This window comes from Cebus imitator, unplaced genomic scaffold (genome assembly GCF_001604975.1).
Source record: "Cebus imitator isolate Cc_AM_T3 unplaced genomic scaffold, Cebus_imitator-1.0 Scaffold414, whole genome shotgun sequence".
In the NCBI taxonomy this organism is placed as follows: Eukaryota; Metazoa; Chordata; class Mammalia; order Primates; family Cebidae; genus Cebus; species Cebus imitator.
In genome coordinates, this window is record NW_016107729.1 from 1,863,719 (window position 1) to 1,870,152 (window position 6,434).

At 35.2% G+C, this 6,434-nt stretch overlaps 1 protein-coding gene across 1 annotated transcript in view; it reads right to left on the reverse strand.

Moving 5' to 3' along the window:
* PTPRR (protein tyrosine phosphatase receptor type R) overlaps window positions 1-3,937 on the reverse strand; it is a 154,937-nt gene extending 151,000 nt beyond the window's left edge. The window contains exon 1 of the mRNA XM_017509305.2: window positions 3,771-3,937. The gene's annotated coding sequence lies outside the window, so the exon portion shown is untranslated. The remainder of the gene's footprint in view (window positions 1-3,770) is intronic.
* Between the last annotated feature and the right edge of the window lie 2,497 nt (window positions 3,938-6,434).

Here is a 6,434-nt window from a genome sequence, read left to right on the forward strand (position 1 = left end):
TGTATATATATATATATATATACACACACACATATATGGGATTAAAGGTCAAAATGGCACATTTTAAGAAGAGTTATTTGAGTTCAGAACCTCTGCTTTCATTCACTCTCCATTCTGCCCCTTCACTACGGCTCTGTGATCATGCAACTCAAATGCTAAATTGTGTAGAAGATCCTTTAAAGACTTTGAATTAAATTTACATTCACCTTGCTTTTCTTCGTTTTTACCACTACCAATTAAATATTAATATTGAAACAAAGCCAAATTAATGATTTAGAAGCTCTTATCCTACTCATTTGAAATGCTTTTCATAACCTAGTTTTTCCTTCATTTCATTAATCTCTGTCTTCTATTTTAATATTACCTCTTAATTAGTATCCCCTTTCACATCCCCTAGTAACATTTTCATGATAAAAACTTTGCTTTCACTTGCAAAGACCTAAAATTTAGAAATTAAATGAAGAACTTTTGTACATTGTTCCGAAAACTTTAAATTCTATACAATTTTGAGTAAGCCCCTATCCTTATAAGCTGTTTATAAAAATTATGAAATGGTGAAGGTCTTCACTCTTCCAAGTACAAATTCACTGGAGGAAATAAGGCTTCCATAAAATATAATATTCTATATACTTTTTATGATAGTATTGTCTCTATACTTTGTGATTTCATGTCCATTTATACTTGTAAAAAATATTTTTATAAAAGGTACAGGCAGGTCTGTGGATGAAATAGAAGAAAACAGAGATTTAATACAAAGTTCTTTAGAGACAGGAGAAAAATCACGATTTAACCACAAATAGATATCCTGGGTACAGTAAAAAAACATAATAGCCAGTTACTTGCTTTTAACAAAGTATTCAATTCTCATTATTATATGTTTTAGTCAAGAGAACTTTCCACCTTCCCCTCCCCTGATTATGTTTTCTATCTTTTACTGGGATGTGATTTTTCCCAGTTATTCTTGTTCTTTGTTCTCTTTCAGCCTCCCCTCTTTAATACTCCCCTCCCCTTCCTTCAGTATTTCTCATGCTGAAGGCAGAACCCAGCAGCCAAAGCTTGACTTGAAAATGATGGAATCAGGGTCAAGCAGAAACCCTGTGTGGACAAAAACTCAACACTCAGGCAGATGTCTGAAAAACGAGGTCAGACTAATTCAGGTTTCTACATCCAACCCCATCAAAATAACAAAACTCTCATCATCACAGCCCGGACTTTTCCATTCATGGAGCTTTTCTGAAAGGACAGCGAAGCCTTCTCATTACAGTGTTGAGTAAGAATTGAGACCAAGCTAGCTTCGAAGTAGCATTTAGGGATGCTTAGAAGTAGATGTCCAAGGGCAAAATAATAATCCTTCAACCCTCAATGCCTTTGCATTCTAGTCATAAACTGATACTGTCCTGAGCCATTGAATATATAAATGCTATTCTTTTCTTTAAAAAAATGAAGATATTAACAATGCTTACAGGTTGTTGGAGCTTTATTTCAGATGTGGGTGAAAAAAGGAGATGGCTACCTTTATGTGCTTATATTCAGTCAACAGGAATATATCCTTTTGGGACTTTCAACTGATCACATGCAGAACCTTGAGCTCTGACGGGGCACAGAGACCACAGAAGCTCTAAAACATCAGTCTGATCACAAGGGTAGTTTGAAGTCTAATGCTACATGGAAGGGTGTTATACAATTTTATTTCTGTTCCCCCCATGAAGTAGTTTATGTTTCACTTCAATGGCTGTAACAGGATTCTGTGTTTTCAGTCTTCTGGTGAACTACACAATTCTCCAAGAAACACAGTAAAATGAAATGAGATTTATTGGCATCTGCTTTTGAGATGCAAATAAAAACTCTATGATTTAATATCTTTCAACTTTTATTCTGAATAGTTTTAATTTTTCTGTCACGGGGGAATTAATAATTTTCTGCATAAGTAAAAATGAATAAAGACAGAGTGTGGAATAAGTTTTAGCTAGTGTTTTTGTGGTTCTTTCATCTGAAGAAGGATATGGCAAAACAACAATAAGCATATAATTTTCCACAAGGTGTTATTTTAGTGATTAGCACCTTGAGAACCACCTCATTTTTAGAAAAGAAAGATTCTAAGTGATGTTGTCTGCAGCATAACTTTAATGCACAACATGACTCTGCCTGTTTCATCCTGTTATTACTTCTCAATTTTCACAGTAAGATTCTTTTTTCTCTTTTAGCATTATCGGGGTCATGGTATTTATTAGGATTGCTCCATCTCTGACTAATTATTAAATTGTTAGATATAAGTACATATATTGACTGGAAAAACAAGGGATACTATTTATAGTTTATTCCTTTTTGTGACAGGTAAATATAGAAATGGCTAATTTGATATAACACAACCCAGCACCAATTATCAACTGAGTAATTCTCAATAGCAATTAAAAAAAAATACCTTGAAGACTCTGAATCCTGTAGGGTAAGCTATTTTGGTGTATAAGGCCAAGAAGCCGTATCTTCTTTAAAGCTTAATTTCTTTTAAATGAAAGATTTAAACAGGTTAGTCCTCCTCATATTCAAAACTATATATACAATAAACATTAAAAGAAAATCACTAAAAACGTCCCTTTCCCTTTAGTCTAAAATCTTGCTGCTAAGCCCCGAATCCTGCTTGGAAATTCTTGCTAAGCTATCATTTGGCATTATTACCTGCTCAAGTCTCACACCAGAGACATAAGTGAAAAAATAAAAGAAAGTCTGGTAGCTCAATATTTTGTGGGAATCTTGGTGACTGTTTTCTGCAATATTGAATCAGACAGAAAGTTAATCCAATTATATTATTAAGATGGATGTAACTACCAGATGCATTGTTTTTTGACATTGTTATTCATCAAGGATCACAGACAAAATTAAAATTATCTATAACTTTGTATCAATACCAGAACCATTATATTGTTTTTAAACACGCAAACTAAATTCTTATTTTTAATCTTTGTATGTACAGAACTTTGTGCAATGCCTAGAACACAGTGGGAACGAAATACATATTTTTTGAAATAAACTTAAGTGAAACAGACATTGTGTGACGTTTTTCACCTGAGGATAGCACTTTCTATACAGATTAACTAATGAATTTATGCATCATTTTTAACAAGAGCCATATTTAAGCCAAGGTTAAAGAGTACGGTTCTTGGTTTACTAATGAAAAACAACAAAGCTGAATTCCCCAGCTGGGAATTTGGCTGACAACGTCTCATAGCACCGACTTTCACTCACTGGTTCCCCACATGCGATTATAACGGAAGATACTGATTAGTCTTTTAGAGAAGTCTGCACACAAACACAGGGTACCTGAGTTGCCATTATTATAAAAATGTCTAGATTTAGTGAATTAACACACCGTAAAACCCTCTCTCAATATTCTTTTCTAGTTATAGTCATCTTTTGTCTAATGTCAGTGTGGGAACCACACTAAACAAAACAGAAAATAACTGCTTCATTCAATGTCTTTTAAGAACTTTTGAGTTCTGTTCAAGTGAACGTATTTTTATGATTTGACAAGAAACTTCTTATGATTGTGGTAGGATCTTTATTGTTAAGATATGTTGAAGGATTGCATAGCATTGTCTTTTAATTTCAGACTTTTAGGCTAAAGATATTTCCCTAGATATCACAGAGGGTCTATGATGACTCATTTATCTACATTTACATGAATAGATATAGACATAAATCTTAATATTTACCCGCCTAAGCTGGCAACATTACACAGAGGACCCTCTGCTTATCATGATAGATTATCTTACCTGTTTGGAAATTGACTGGATATTTTGATGAAGTCGACTTCCATCTGTACTCTTTTTCGTGCTATTTCCTCACCATAGCAAGCTGGACTGATCGTAAAGCTTTCTAAGCTTGTGTGCTGAGATGAAGCCTCATTTAGTCACCTGAAGGTAACCGCCTGGTGCTATTTCTAGAGACACTGCAGATCCCAGGACTACTGTAGCAGCCTGTGCTTGCCCAGGAGATATCCCAGGTGCTTGCTGTTTCAACAGTTTACTAGAATTGAAATTCATGAGGATTTTTTTTTCCATGGGAAGTATCAAAACTGTAAGACGATAACTTTATGGGCTGTGGGCAAGGTGTGTTTTATGAGGAATGTTTTTATCTTCCTGACTTAAAAAAATATTAAATGCTCATAAACTATTTTCATAATACACATAAATTTCTTTTGGAAGTTCCACTATTTTCCACCAAAATTTTCTTACTTGGTACTAGGGGCTTTATAGATATCTTATTTTAGCAGTCTAAATGACTTAGAAACAAGCATTATTATTAATTTTTATATTGATGGTGAAATTAAAGTGACTTAAGCAAAGGCAAAGTAATAAACCTGGGATTCAAATACTGGCTGCTCTGATTCCAAAACTGATGATGTTTTTTCTCACCATAACATATACCTACCATTATGATTGAACACAGAGGGATTTCAGATAACTTTTGTAATTATTATTACCAGAGAAATATTTGGCCTAAAAAATAGATGGCAACAAAAAATTAAGACATTATCTCTGTCTTTTAGAACCTAATAGTCTGATAGAAAAAGGGTACTTGAAACACTAGGAATTCCATGAATTATGGAATTCCATAATTTATATGGCATAACTCTAGCAAGGTTGCAATGAAACTTTATCATTTATACATTACTGGTAACATTTAATTGATTTTAAAGCAATAGGGCAGTGTTAAGAGTCTTAAAAATATTCATGAACTTTAACCCAGTAATTTCCCAACTGCAAATTTATCTTAAGAAAATGATCTCAATAATAAAAAATAATTAGGCACAAATATTTTCTTTGCAACATTGTAGTAAAAAATCAGAAGCAATTAAATGAACATCAACAGTAAAAAGATAATGTTACATCAACATGAGATAATTGTTGTCTAATTCTCCCTCTCATCCCTGCATCATTAGTTCACCCTTTCTACTAGATCTTTCTAATCTACATTCAAGTGTGTTATGATATTTCTCATGTTAGAACAAAAGTCAAACAAACCCAAATATCCTGTTACCCAGCTACCATTCCTTTTTGTTAATCTCCTTTTAAACAAAAGGTCTCAAAAGAGTTGCCCGTATTTATTGTTTCTAATTCCTCTTTCCACCTCCCATTCTCCCTGTATCAGCTTCTGTTAAACTAAACCAGGATTGCCACATCCCATGTTCAATCCTTAGTCTTCCTCCTGCTGACCTTCCTCCTTAACACAAAGGATTCCTTCTTCTACTCTGATGCCCTTCCCTGCCTAGGCTTCCAGGATGCCACACTTTCTTAGTTTTGCTTCTCATTGGTTATTCCTTTTCAAGTTTCCTTTTCTTACTTGTCCTCATCTTCCTTACCTCTACACAATGGACAGCCAAGTGCTCAATTCTTAGTCTCTTCTTTTCCTCTAAACTATAGTCTCACATTAAGCAGGATCTCTCCTTTAGAACTCAAGACTCATGCATCCAATTGCATCCTTGACACACTCCCTTAGAGAACGAACTGTATCTTGTCCACACTGAACTCCTCATTCCTACTTCAGTCACCTCTACCCTACATCTGTTCCTCTGTCTATTGTCTTCCTCTCCATAACTAGCAACTTCAATCTTCCATGTGTTCAGGCTAAAAAACCAGCCATCCCAGGTGGCAGAGGTTGTAGTGAGTCGGGATCACACCAGCCTGAGCAACACAGAGAGAGTCCATCTCAAAAAACAAGACAAAACAAAACAAAACCCAGCCATCATTCTGGTCTCCCATCTTTCTTTCAGGCTCCAGAATTGGTAAAGCCAGTTAGCATTACCTATGAACAATATTCAGAACAAGACCACTTCTACCACTTCCACGTCTATCATGGGCCAAAGTCACAGACTCCGAATTGATATCCTTGCTTCTACTCTGCCTTTTAATTTTCTGTAAAAAGCTGGAGTCGTTTTCTAAACCATAAATTAGATCATGTCAGTACTTTTTAAAAAACTCTCTGAAGGCTTCTAACTCATTCAGAGTAAAATTAGAATCTGACGTGGTCCTATTTGGTCTCTAATAGCACTCCCCCCATCTTCTACCACACCTCCTCCTCTGCCACTTCATTTATTCTAGTCTCCTTGCTGCTTTTCAAACACACCAAGCTCCCTCCAGCCTCAGAGCCTTTTTAAAAACTGTGTTACTGTTGGAAATCCTCTCCCTGAGATATCTGCAGGGCTCCCTCCCTCCATTCATGCAGGTCACTACTGAAACATTACCTTTCCAGAGATGACTCCCCTAATCAGACTCTTTTAGAATACCACCTTTCCTGTCACTCTCTGTCTCCATACCTTGCTTTATTATTTTTTTCCTTAGCACTTGTCATCACTGATGTGTTATATTCTGTCCCTATTAGAAGACATGTTTCAAAAGAGCAAGGATTTTGGCTGTCTTGCTTACTGATGATCCACA